Consider the following 14,410-nt stretch of genomic DNA (forward strand, 5'->3'; position numbering starts at 1 on the left):
TTTATAAACAGACCACCAAATTAACTCTGTTGACTTCAAAACCTCAGGCCCATAATCTTTCTGTACATTTAGATATACAAAAGGAGGGAAACAGAAATGAGAAATTAGCTTTTTCCACTGAGTGTTACTGAGTGTGAGAAAAACATAATAAGAGTGTTCACAACATCAGGGAGTTTGAGATGAAAAGGAAGTGCTTTTAATCAAATCAAAAGACAGACAGGGTTTGAAAGACAGCAATTACAAAGAACCTCATGAAAGAATTAAGTGAAATTCATTTATAACCACAAATCACTTCCTCAGATGAAAGTGATTTCTCCATCTCCCTAACTCTAACTTTGGGGGAACGCTGTCTATAGAATCAACCCCCAGATCCTGAGCTCCAAACCAGTGCAGGACAATGCTTGTCTCTCTCTGTGTGTTCTCAGATGTCACTTCACATTTCTGAAGTTTCTTATGCTAACAATGTTGAACTTTTGAAAATGAATCCAGAGGACTGGAGAACAAGGTATTTAGATGTGTTCACATAGTCTATGACATTACAAGTTTTTTTTTCTGGCTGAAAAACAAAATCCTCGTATCTGGGATGTAAGTTTTACATGCTTAATGGGTAAATTTTCAGTCATGATATGATCACAAGCCAAAATTCTCAGTACTAATATTTATCCTAAAAATGACAACTCTTAAATTGTAAGGTAGTGGCCTAGCCTACCATTCAAGTAAAAACTGTGTGTGTGCATGTGTGTGTGTGTGTGTGTGTGTGTGCACACATACATACATGCACACACACACATACACACACACAAATAGAGATATATTTCTATACCCAACAAGCATGTGGTATGGCAGGCATTCACCAAGGTGCCTGAGACACTTTAGGAAGCAGTGCAGAAAGGGTTTCCTCATAGAGTTTATACTGGCTGAGGAACGAAATGAAACTTTGACCCTCTGCCTGGTTTCAAGGCCAACATCATATGTGCTTATCATGATCTAGGTATAGTCAGTTTTGTCTTGGATGCCAGAGAAACACACCTCGGCGAAATAGGAAGACAAAGTCAAAAACTTCTGATGAATGGATACAAAGACAAAGTAGGTACTCCCAAGGTGATCTGACTTCCGTTTGGCAGTTAGAGCTAGGTAAGCTGAAGATAAGCTAAAGAGCTGAGCAGAAATAAATCATGATCTGGGCCACAGAGAAGCCGAACTAATCTGAGATCTGGAAATACAGGAACTAAGCACCTATATGCTTCATGCAAAGGCCAGAGGCCATGAGCGTTCCAACTTAATCCCTACTACTAGTTACCATTTGCAGCATACACTCCCGTTTTCATGTACTAGTCAATGCTTGCCGGCTAACGGGGGCCATGCTCTCTTGGCGTACTTACGAATTCGGTGTTTAGATGATGTGATATTATATCGGTGCTCCTATTTTAAGGAATAGGAAAGCAAGTCACGGAAATAAGATGAAAAATGCATTCCCGGTCACCTAACTGATAACACATGCTGACCAATATAGAATCCAGACAGGCTGACTGATGTCAGTGTGTGCAAGATTAACCTCAAACTTTCCTAAGTCACTGTTAATGAACTTACTTGTGTCCTTTTGCTGTACCTCAAATTACCATAAACGAGGTAGTTTAGACAACATAAATTTGTCATCTTATATTCTAGATGTCTAGAAGGCTTGGGAATTAGAATATTGACTTCTTTATCTCCATACCATGGTGAGTAACAATTACTTAATATAACAGAACAGTGTTTGGATTACATAAGGGAATTAGGAATGTCAACTATAGATGGGTCCGTCCTTTTCACAACTGTGAATCACATTTTCAATATAATTAAGTCTACACATACACACTATTTTATAAAAACACATTTGTTGTGGTCAGCTTAGGTATGCATACAGCACAGTGCTTGTAGTAGTCACAGGACAACTTGTGAAATGATTCTTTCCTTTCTTCATTTGGGTTCTGGGGGGGTCAAAGTAAGGTTATCAGACTTGGCAGCAAGTGCCTTCATCCACTGAGGTAGTTATGGGTCCAAGATCACTATTAGATCTTTCTTCTAGAAATATACAGAACATATGACCATGTGTGTGTGTGTGTGTGTGTGTGTGTGTGTGTGTGTGTTTGTGTGTGTGTAGCAGCTTATTCATGGAGACCGTCTAGCATTGAAGAACTCTCTCACAGGATTTAATTCTCGTGAGTCACATGAACTCTGGTGCTGAGCCTACCAACAACATCTGATCAGGAAAAACAGGTGAGTGGGAAAGAAGGAAAATTCAGACAGTATAAAGAGGCTAATATCAGTTGGATATTAGAAACTCCTTTACATATACATTAAGGCAGTAATCATATACCTTCTTGCATTGAATCATACTAGGGAGAAGATGGGGTATAGGAATGTGTCCCATATGAGGTATTAGGAAACATATTCTGACCATGACTTCCACCTCAATTGAGAGGTCAAGAGAGCCAGTGAAGCATCTCCATCCAGTCTTCTTGTAGTGTTTGAAAATGTGCACTGCACCAAACACAGGTAACCTTACATACACATACAGTCCACATACCTATATCTCTGTTGTGTTCCAGGTGTGGGTATGTGTCTTTGTTACACAGTATTTCAAAAACACTTTAAAGATGTTTGAGAAATGACACGTCAATCTGTTTAAATAATGGCCGCTTTGAAATTTCCCTTGGTATCCTTAACACGCCTCTTCAGAAAACTGTACACAATTGCAATCAGAGCAAACAAAGACAATTTGCGTTTGCAGTGAAAGAGCTTAATGCTTTCCTTAAAAGTGTAGCTTGATTAATTTCTTTTATTGGGCTAAGCAGGATGATCCACAAAGAAAGGTGTCATGTAGCTACAGAGAGTTATTATTCATTATAATAAAGGCCAAGATAGCAACATCCCAATAATAGGATATTAATGGACTTCTAAACAATGACGCAACGGCATCTCCCGGAGGCAACAAACAGCTTAAAGAAAACAGGATGAGAACTTCTCAGTGGTAAGAAGTGAACTGTGTTTTTTTCAGGGAGAATGAAATAAGCATTGTCTATCTGTCAGTCTTTTCTAACTTTACATCCACATTAGTAGAAGCAGTTCAGCTCTGCCAAAGAACAGCCGTGTCTTCCACAAATGGATGCAGGAAAAACTGACTCCCATCGGCTGGTGTTTAATGTTATGAATCTGACTTGTCAGCCTTATGATTCATAAGCACAAACAGAGAGAGTGTGAATCCTGCATTTCTGAGGTTTGGGAATAGATTAGAGTGTTTAGACAGCTTTCATGTCCAGTCCCAGCCAGCCTTGCTGGACATGAAAGAAACTTCAGAAACGTCTCTAGCTCTCCAACAGGCCCACAGTGAGATCTAGGGAGATGAATCATTGCTTGCTGAAAAAACAGTGAGCTGAATATGTCACTGAAGCCTACACTAGCAACCTTGCAGGAAAACCCTGTTTTTGTCTGTGGATAAGAAATGCATAATAACTCTAAATAAAATTAGACATCTGTGCCGGGAAGATGGTCTGTGTCTCTGACTTCACTGACTAAAACAAAAGCAACCTTAGAGAGAATTTTTATGCACTGGTACATAATCCTTGCAGGTTGAGGGGAGTGAAATTTTTTCCTCATTTAACAACAAAAATGTCTTTAGCACTGGTTTGATTCTTGACCATCATTTAGTCCTAACTTTCTCTTTGGTTATCTTGAGGACCTACTACATGTTGACTATTATGTGTTGGGTTATAAAGATACAAAACTAAAAGGCAGTGAAACTCAGAAAGCTATTATGGTTAAAAAATGTGTATACCTTGACCACAAAATGTATTGTGAACATCCCAAGGAAGGTGGCAGGTTTCAGAAAAAGAGGAGCTTTCCCCAAGGACTTATTGAGAGAATGAATGGGTAGTTGCTTCCTGAGGATGTAATGCATGAATTTGATTTTGTAAGTCAATTAAGAGCTTGACATTTGACCATAGAATGAAATCAAGAAAAATGCAAAGAATGAATAGTGTGGACAAAATCACAGAGCTATAACATAAAGAATGAATATAGAAAAAAGCATGTACAGGACTAGGATTTCACTCCTGAAGCTCGGAGGCGGAGAACCAGAAACAAGGAGAGGAAACTGCTGGACCTTGCTAAGAAAACTCACCTTATTGACTTATTACATAGAAACTTTGTTTCTGCTACCCGGAAGTTTAACTGTGAACAAGAAACATGAGGTTGATGGACAGTCTCTGGACTGAGATGGCAGGGGCACCAGGAACTGTCCACAGGAGAACAAGTGACGCTAGACAGAGTAAGTGCAGAGGAGATAGTGCAGTGAGACAGACTGTTCAAGTTGACATTGCAAGTGTTTGCTGATGTATGTGAGAGAATGAAGAACAGTTTGAACTTGTCTTGAGTCACTTGGTGGGGACATTTTTTAGGGAGGGACAGAGCTGCGTTGCCATGAGAGGGTCACAAAACTGACCGGAAGTAGAAGGGGAGTGTGTAGATGTTCACAGTGCTGAGCTTAGGGTGACCATAGAGCTTGGGAGTCAGCAAGAACAAGATAATCCTTCCAGCAATGGTGTAAGGCAGGCTTCTTGGCTGTCCATATTGGCAGGCAAAACAGAGCAAGATGCAGAAGCACGCCAGGGCCGGTGTGAAGCATCTGCGTCTTGCTCTGTGCATTAAGTTTCAACTCTACTGAGAACATCTGAAAAGCAGGATATGGATTTAACCTACCTGAAATGAGGAGTCCCACATCTGTCTTGGGTTTACTCAGGCGTCTTTTCTACTCATCCATGATGCAAGTCATTGCAACTATGAAAGACTCCACTGGGATATTAAAAGGTAATGGGTCTGTAATATGTAAAGGGGAGATTTTTGAATCTCCCACAGTCTGAAAAAAAGCAGTCTGTGAGCTAAACCTGTGGTGAAGTGTATTTCTAGGCTGGTTTCCCAGCTTGTACGTTTGCTGTCAGAGTTGCCCTTAAATCTGTCCAGTATGTTGACATTCATCTTTTTAATGTAATATCCACTTTTCTAAGTGTTTGGCCTTCCCTTTGGTATACATTCCTATCTTTCATATCAAAACTTTCTTCCTATTTTGTTAAGTATTGTAGATGACCACTTCCTGTGGAGTTTATAAAACAAAAACAAACAAACAAAACCAAGAAGCCTCTGGGCACTGGGAGGCCCAGCTCTGGGTGTTCTAGTTCTGTATTTGCTGTACTTTTCCATCTTTGTAGTGTCTGTTAGAAAACTTTGAACAAATGAGAGCGCATACACAATGTGCCTTCTAAGTTCCAGATCTCAGGAAGTGATAGGCAGTTTTACAGCTCTCTGGCAGTTAAGAATCATCCCAATTACCTGGCTGGTGTTGGCATATTCCTCTAATCTCAGTACTTGGGAGGCAGAGGTGATGGATTTCTGAGTTTGGGGCTGGCCAGGTCTACAGAAGTGAATTCTAGGACAGCCAAGGCTACTCAGAGAGACCCTGTCTAGAAAGAAAAAATAAGCAAAGAACAACAGCAACAAAAAATAATTCTGTCAATTAACCAGTTCAATAGGTTTGGAAAATGGTACAAAAGATAAAGATCTTTCTGCAAAGCCTAAACACTTAGAGTTCAGTGTCTGGAACCCACAGAGTGGAAGGAAATAACCAGCTCCAGAAAGGTTTCCTCTAACCTACACACATATCTCCCCCCACATACATACAATAGATAGATTGATAGGTGATAGATAGATAGATAGATAGATAGATAGATAGAAGATAGATAGCTGATATATAGACAGCTGATAGATAGCTGATATAAGATATATATAGATAGATAGATAGATAAATAGATAGATAGATGAGAGATAGATAGATAGATAGATAGATAGATAGATAGATAGATAGATAGATATTAGAGGAACTCATAACAAGTAAATGCAGTAAGTAGTATAGTTTGAATGTGAAATGTCCCCCATAGGTTTGTGTCTTTTACCACTTGATTCCCAGGTGTTGTCAATGTTTGAAGACACTAGAGAACCTTCAAGAGGTAGAACATTCCCAAGAAAAAGTAAGCTTCTGGGTGGCAGGCCTTATAGGCTGATGCCTAGCCACAGTTCTGGACCAAGTTCTCTATTTCCTGATCACCCAAATATAAACAAGCAGCTCCATGTTCCTGCTGCCAGAACTCTGAGCCATAGTAAGCTAGGCTTGCCTTCATTCCCCTGATGGATGATACTTTCTCAAACCATGGGCCAAAATAACTCATTCTCTTTTAAAGTCACATCTTTGGTGTGTTTTATCAGACTAACAAGAAAGCTGACTAACATAAAGATCTGATACTGGAAGTAGGGCAATGGAGCTGACCATGTGGCTCATAGGCTTGGGGACTGGTGTGCTTAGGACATGTGAATGAATTTGGAGCTGCAGTTCCTGAAGGACTTGAAGGCTGTAAGCAGTGCTTAATGGAAGTTTTAAAGAAGCCATAGATCAGAATATGAGCATAAATGTAGACAGTGAAGGATATGCTTGTGAGATTTCAGAGAGGAACAGGGACACTTTTGAAAATTGCAGAAAATAGAAAATCCATTTGCATTGCATTCTGGACAAGGATCTGGCAACTTTCTGCCAGTGTTCTGAAATGTCTCAGGAAGATAAACTGAACAGCAACAGACTGGATGCATTCGGTAGGGAAACTGTACACAGTGGAGCTTTGGTTCAGGCTATAGCATTGCTGTTGCTTATGACTTCATTCAAAGTTTATAGTGACTGAACAGAAGGATATGAAAACGCTGCCCTGTGCCAAGGAACAGAATGTGAATCCAGTTAAATTGTGGCCGGAGCAGATGCAGACAGTACTGCCACAATGGTTAATCGTACCCACTAAATACGAACTGCACCTTCTGCTGGAGGACGAAAGAAAACGTGACAGCAGGGTCACCTTATTCCTGGTACCAATGATCGGCATTAGTCACTTTTCTTATTAGTAACAAGTCATGTCAGGGATGATGTGTTTAAGCTTACAATTTGATGATATATAAGCCATTGTGCCCAGGAAGAGATAGGGGGCAGTGTGACCCCCCCAGGGCTGCAGCAGTAGGAAGACAGGTATGGCGTTCCATTCATTGGGTCAAGGTTATGAAGTGGGCTGAACTATGAAGCTAGGCTGAAACTCCCAACACACACTCCTGCTAGTCAGGCCTTGCCTCTTAAAGGTCCTACAACAGCCCAAGGCAGTGTCACCTGCTGAGAACCAAGTGTCCAGACATATGAACATGTGGGTGGAGGGAGAGAATTTTTTACATGCAAATGCTAGCAAAGAGAGTGAGAAAAATTGGTCCATTGAGAGCAAGAAATGAGAGTTTAAGAGGCATGTGTATTCAAGAGTGCAGTGCGCAGCAGGGTGAAGAAAATAAATGACAGGCTGATCAAAAGTTGCTGAGCCAGCATTCCAATGGGTTTCCAGGCTTGTCATTAAAATTCTCAGTAGTGCTGGGATATCTGATGCTTGCCTCTGTCTCCTATCTCTGTTCAGAAACGTGTGGGCCTGAAGGTATAATCTGTCTCAGTACAAAGAATGGCAAGTGTGAGGGGCTAGAAAGATGGCTTAGACTTAATAGTGTGCACTGCTTTTGCAGAAGACCTGAGTTTGCTTTCCAGCACTTAGATCAGGTGGTTTACAACTACTCACGACTCCAATTAAGGAGCAGTAGGCACCCTCTTTTGGGCTTGATGGGCTCCTGAACTCACACACATAGATACAGATATGTTCACATAATTTTAAAAATATATTAAAATACATCTGATTGACACGGGTGATACAGTGGGTAAATCTATACAAAGTTGAATCTGGGGCTCCCTTAACTTCCTGGTAATGCTAGCATGACCCTTTCTCATTTTCAGACAATTTCATTAAAGAGTTTGTTCTTTTGGAATGGATCCAGAAGCTGCACCTGTCCCTGCTCTGAACATTTATTTTTATTTATTTATTTATTTTATTGAATATTCTCTGTATTTACAATTCAAATGCTATCCCCTCCTCCTGATTCACATCCTCCTCCCCCTCCACTTACTTCCATGAAGGTTCTCCCTCTCCCAATCACTTTCCCCACCTCAGTACCTTAGCATTCCCCTACACTCTGAAAATGATCCTTCACGGAACCAAAATCCTCTTCTCCCATTGATGCCAGAAAATGCTAGCCTCTGCTACATATGCAACTGGAGGCATGGGGTCTCTCTATGTGTGCTCATTGGTTGGTGTTTTAGTTCCTGGGCATTCTGGAGGGTTTTGATGGTTGATAATATTGTCCTTTCCATGGAGTTGCAAACCCTTTTAGCACCTTCAGTCCTTTCTCAAACTCTTTCATTGGGGTCCCCAAGTTCAGTCCAATCATTAGTGGCAAACATCCTCAACTGTATCTGTATGACTTTGGCAGAGTCTCTGAGGAGGCATCCATATCTGGCTCCTGCCAGTAAGCACTTCTTGGCATCATCAAAAGTGCTTGGGTTTGGTGGCTACATATGGGGTGGATCTCCAGGTGAGGCAGTCTCCGGATGATCTTTTCTTCAGTCCCTGATCCTCATTTTGTCACTGTATTTCCTCCTGTGAGTGTTTTTTTCTCCTTTTTAAGAAGAACTGAGGCATCCCCATACTGGCCTTCTTTTATTTTGATATTTATAGGGTGTGTGAATTGTTTCTTGGGTATTCAGAGTTTGGGGGGGCTAGTATCCACTTATCAGTGAATGCATACTATATGTGTTTTTTGGTGAGTGGGTTACCTCACTCAGAATGATTGCTTCTAGTTCTATCCATTTGCCTACTAATTTCATGAAGTCATTGTTTCTAATAGCTGAGTAGTACTTCATTGTATAAATGTACCACAATTTTTGTATCCATTCCTCTCTTGAAGAACATCTGGCTTCTTTCCAGCTTCTGGCTATTACATATAAGGATGCTATGAACATGATAGAGCATGTGTCCTTGTTATATGCTGGATATTCTTTTGGGTGTATGCCCAGGAATGGAATAGCAGGGTCTTTAGGAAATACTATGTCCAATTATGTGAGGAACCACCAGACAAATTTCCAGAGTGATTGTACCAGCTTGTATTTCCACCAAAATTGGAGGGGTGTTCCTCTTTCTCCACATCCTCACCAGCATCTACTGTCACCTGAGTTTTTGACCTGAGCCATTCTGACTATTATGAGGTAGAATCTCAGGGTTGTTTAGATTTGCATTTCCCTGATGACTAGGGTAGTGTCTGTCTTTGTAACTGAGATGGATTTCCTGTATGCAGCAAAAAGCTGGATACTGTTTACATATTCAGTCTGATAGTCTTTTATTGGGGAATCAATTCCACTGATGCTAAGCAATATTAAGGAATAGTGATTATTGTTTCCTGTTAGTTTTGTCATTAAAGGTAGAATTATATTTGTATGGTTTTCTTCTTTTGAGTTTGTTGCAAAAAGATAATTGTTTTGCTTTTCCTAAGGTGTAGTTTCCCTCCTTGTGTTGGAGTTTTTAATCTACTATCTTTTGTAGGGCTGGGTTTGTTGAAAGATATTGTGTAAATTTGGTTTTGTCCTGGAATATTATCGTTTCTCCATCTATGGTAACTGAGAGTTTTTCTGGATATAGTAGCCTGGGATGGTATTTATGTTCTCTTAGGATCTACATGGTATCTGTCCAAAATCCTTCAGCTTTCATAGTCTCTCTTGACAAATCTGGAGTAATTCAGATTGGTCTGCCTTTATATGTTACATGTACTGTTTCCCTTACTGCTTTTAGTATTCTTTCTTTGTTTTGACAGTTGGTGTTTTGACTATTATGTGTCTGGAGAAATTTCTATTCTGGTCTAATCTATTTGGAATTCTGTAGGCTTCTTGTATGTTTATGGTCATCTTTATCTTAAGGTTAGGAAAGTTTTCTTCTATGATTTTGTTGATGATATTTCCTGTGCCTTTTAGTTGGGAGTCTTTATTCTCTTCTACACCCATTATCATTAGGTTTGTTCTTCTCATTGTGTCCTGGATTCTTGGATGTTTTGGGTTAGGAACTTTATGCATTTTCTCTGACTGATGTGTCAATGTTTTCTATTGTATTTTCTGCCCCTGAAAGTCTCTCTTCCATCTCTTGTATCCTGTTTGTGATGCTTGCATCTATGACTCTTGATTTCTTTCTTAGGTTTTCTATCTCCAGAGTTGTCTTCTCTCATGATTTTTTAAAATATTTTGATTTCTGTTTTCAATTCCTTCACCTGTTTGGTTGTATTTTTCTGTAGCTCTTTAAGTGGTTTTTCTGTTTCCTCTTTAAGGGCTTCTACTTGTTCACATGTGTTCTTTTGGTTCTTCTGTAATTCTCTAAGAGAGTTACTCAGGTGCTTCTCAAGGACCTCCATCATCATCATAAAGTATAATTTTAAGTCCAAATCTTGTTTTTCTGGTGTGTTGGGATATTCACTACTTGCTGTGCTGGGAGAACTGGGTTCTGATGTTTTCAGGTGGTCTTTGTTTCCATTACTTAGATTCTTGTGCTTACCTATTGCCATCTTTTTATCTGTGATAGTAGGTGATCATATTACCTCTGACTAGAGATTGTCTTTCCTGTGGGTCTGTCAACCTGTGGGCTTAGAAAGGAGATTGCTCCTGGGCTTTCAGCTCTCTTTGTCTAGGCTGTGAGTTCTCATGGCAGTGTACCAGCTCTGGCTCTGGACACAGATGAGTGCTGGAACAGCCTGTTCCCAGGCATCACAGTACTACCTGCACCCTGAGAGTTTCCTGCGGTCTCTCCCTGGACAGTCAGTGGAGAGGAAGTGGGGACTCACCCATGGGCTCAGAAGGGAGAGCCCCTTGAGGCTCTTCTGGGTGCTCAGCAGTTTGTGGGCAGGCCATGAGTCCTGATGGCAGTGTTCCAGCTGTAGCTCTGACCATTTCTAACCTGCTCCATCTTCCAGAGTTATCGAATTTTATTATTCTGTGTTATTGTTTGTTTTCTGAGTTAGATTCCCCCCCTCTCTGTCTCTTCCTTATCTATCTTTGTCTGTCTCTATGTCTGTGTGTCTGTCTTTCTGTCACACACACACACACACACACACACACACACACACACACACACACACAAAACCTATGCTGCCCAGGCTACCCTAAAACTCAAGGCAAACCTCTTGCATTAGCTTACCAGGTTTAGGGTTACTAATGTGTGTCAGCCCAAACATGCCTAGCTCTATACTGCAATTATTTAGAAGAAAGTTTCCTAAAGATTGCTTTCTATACCCTTTTACCCATCCCAACCTACAGCTAGAACTTGTTAATAGAGCAAAATCCAGATTATACTACAATGAAGAAACAAATAGACAGGAGTTTGGATTGATGGTGATAGGAATTCTATTTTGTTGTTGTTGTTGACCTTCCTATATAGTTTCCTATAGTCAAATACATTCTTCATTGACACACTGTTGATACTAGTGAGTGAGCCATTTCTACTCTATGGCCACATTCTTATTTTCTTTTTCTCTGGCAGTTAGCTTGCTGAAACAAACCAACCTATAGATCTCGAATAATTCTGCTCCAAGGCCTTATTTATAGCTATCACCAGCTATTAATCCATTCTGCTGCCCACAGATTGTCTTGTTCTTCTGCCCTGGCAATGAAGCTCATTCTCTTCACAGACATTTACTACACTAATTCTGGTGATTAACTAGATCATCTTCATCTTACTTCTAACTCCTTCTATCACACACAGGATACTCATTATTAAAGCCACCATGAACCCTTCTTAGAACATTGATCAGATCATATCCTATCACAAGCCCCTTTATATTCATCCTGTCGGTATCTATTGTTGACCTTCCTATGTACATGTATGCTGTGTACATGTATGAATGGGACAAAAAACAAAATCTTTAACTTCATGTCTTCCTGAGGTAGGTAGTATATCTGAATAATCTGTGACTTTGAGCAAATTAGAAGATTCTCAGTACATAACTCCCCTTTATCTGCAAGGTTAAGAATATCAATTACTTCTGAGGAACTGTGAATCCATCAGTTTAAAAGTGCTTAGCATAGTGTCCAGGTTGTTGTAAGGACCAAGCATACATTATTCATTGATTGTGGGTTGTATAAAATTGTTCAGTTTGTGATTCTGCAGTCAAGTAGGCAGATGGCTAATCCTCAACAAGACACTAGAGAGATGGCTAAGTGGTTAAGAGCACTAGCTGCTCTTTCAGAGGATCCCTGTTTAATTTCCAGCATCCACATGGCACTTCACAACAGTCTGTAACTCCAGTCCAAAGGGAACTGATATACCCACACAGACATAAGTGCCGGCAAAACACCAATGCACATAAAATGAAAATAAATAAATCATTAAAAGAAAGAAAGAAAGATAGACAGACAGACCGACAGACAGACAGATAGATAGATAGATGAGTCACGATGGAGGCATTTGGGACTTTGGACCAGTGAAAAGAAGGTTAAGCCTTCCAAAAAAATCTTACCTCACATGAGTGATTAAAAATTCCAATAAAAGTATAGTTTTCACTTAGTCTTGAAGCTAAGACACCAACCTTACCTTCATTTGAAAGATTTTTTTTGGTGTCTTCCTTAGTCATAAATCTCTTAGCTACGTTTAGAAAACTTCATCAATGTTCTAAATACTCTGGATATAGAGGGATGGGGTGAGGGGGAATCCATGAAAATAATTGGGCACAGAGCCCAGAGCACAAGGGGGAAATCATTGCTGCCTTACCTGGTTCTCAGGACCCTGGATGTAGCCAGCTCCTGGGAATCCCTCAGGATAAGGCTCTTCTGCTTCTTTTTTCCATATCTTCTTATACACTAGAGGAGCTTCTGTGGTGGTAGGACTACCATAGTCTTGGTGTGGATCTAGCAATGTCTGGGACAGAGAAGAACTAAGTTGTCATACATAAATTCTCCGAAGTGTTCTTTCACTGGACACTTGCTATAATGTTTTGGACAGGAAGCTAGCTGTTTGTTGGTAGTGGGAAATCTCTGTGCATTGTGCTTAACTACATTACCATAGCCCTGAAACTCCAACATAGAGCCTCTAGCTTCTTATACCAAACGGAAATCTGCTACAAGGCTCAGCATCTCCCACCTTTTTTTCCCCTTTGGTAATCAATTATCCCATTATAATTAAAATATGTCTGTTGAAACATTTATACAGAGATACAAGTGCTTCTTTTTAAATGTGCATTTCTTAGAAATGGCATAGTGGTTTTCCATATGCTCATTGTTTAGCTTGAAAAATTAAAATCAATGGAACAATCTTTCAAAAAGTCATTCAAACTTACTACCTTGTCAACTGGCTTTTCCAAAACATGGGACCCTGTATGTTTCATACTTTCATAAACCATGCCCTTGTAGCCTATCACAAAGCAAGAAATGTTTATCTCAAGATCATTCTCTGATTTTGATATCACCTAAGATCAAAAAGCAGTGTCTCTTGTTAAAGAGAGAAAATATACCAAATCATATAGAGACGCATTTTTCCCTTTGGCAGGTAAGGCAGCAGCTGTGTCCCTTGTCTTGTTTGAACATACAACCTTTAGATCTGTTAACACCAGCAGGTTTACATACACTGAAAACTCTGACCCCTGCCAACACCAAGCCATACCTTCCTAACAATGCTTTTGTCCAGTTTTACAACTAAATATTTTAGTCCGTGAATGAAGTTCAAGGCTCACCAGAAGCTGTAACGTCTTACTGAAGCCCTTACACGTCCTCTGCCATGTTCCCAGCCCTTGCTATTTATCTGTCACCTTGTGTTTGTTTACTGTATATCTCTCAATCTCATAAGATTAAAAGGCTGGGTCATAACTCATTTATTAGAAAACTACCTAGAATTAAAAGCACACACAGCAGCAAATGTGGCTCCTGAACATCTAGTTCAATGACTGGTAATCTTTATATTGCTTCCTGACATCAAGACAGTAGTCTGTTTTAAAACGTGCTTCATGAATACAGTCATGTAACTGCTTCCTGCTACCTAACACTGAGCATTGTTACATTCTGTCAAAAAAAACTCGCCTCTCTCTTCTTGCAATCCAATTCTTCAATCCTTTTAAGGAGAATTGCAGATGGACTCAGACAGTTGTCAGTTCATGGCCCAGCATATGCTTCTTCTCCCCCCTGCCCCCTCCTTGTCTTCACTCACTTTATCCCCCTCCCTCTTCTCTCCATCAAGCCTCCTTGTCCTTTCTCAGTCCCCATGCTGAAAGGAAAAACCACAGATCTGATGGCTGCCCCTCCCTTCCCAACTCTGCATGCTCTCAAAGCTCCATCCTGAGCTTCCAATTTCTCCTCTTTCACCAGCTTTGAAGGTAGGGTGCCCTTTCCTGCTGGGGGTTGACTGCTTTTGAGCTAGAATGTCTGTTGTTTCTTTATCACGCCAAACGCACA

Source organism: Micromys minutus (assembly GCF_963924665.1).
Source record: "Micromys minutus genome assembly, chromosome: 8".
Classification (NCBI taxonomy): Eukaryota; Metazoa; Chordata; class Mammalia; order Rodentia; family Muridae; genus Micromys; species Micromys minutus.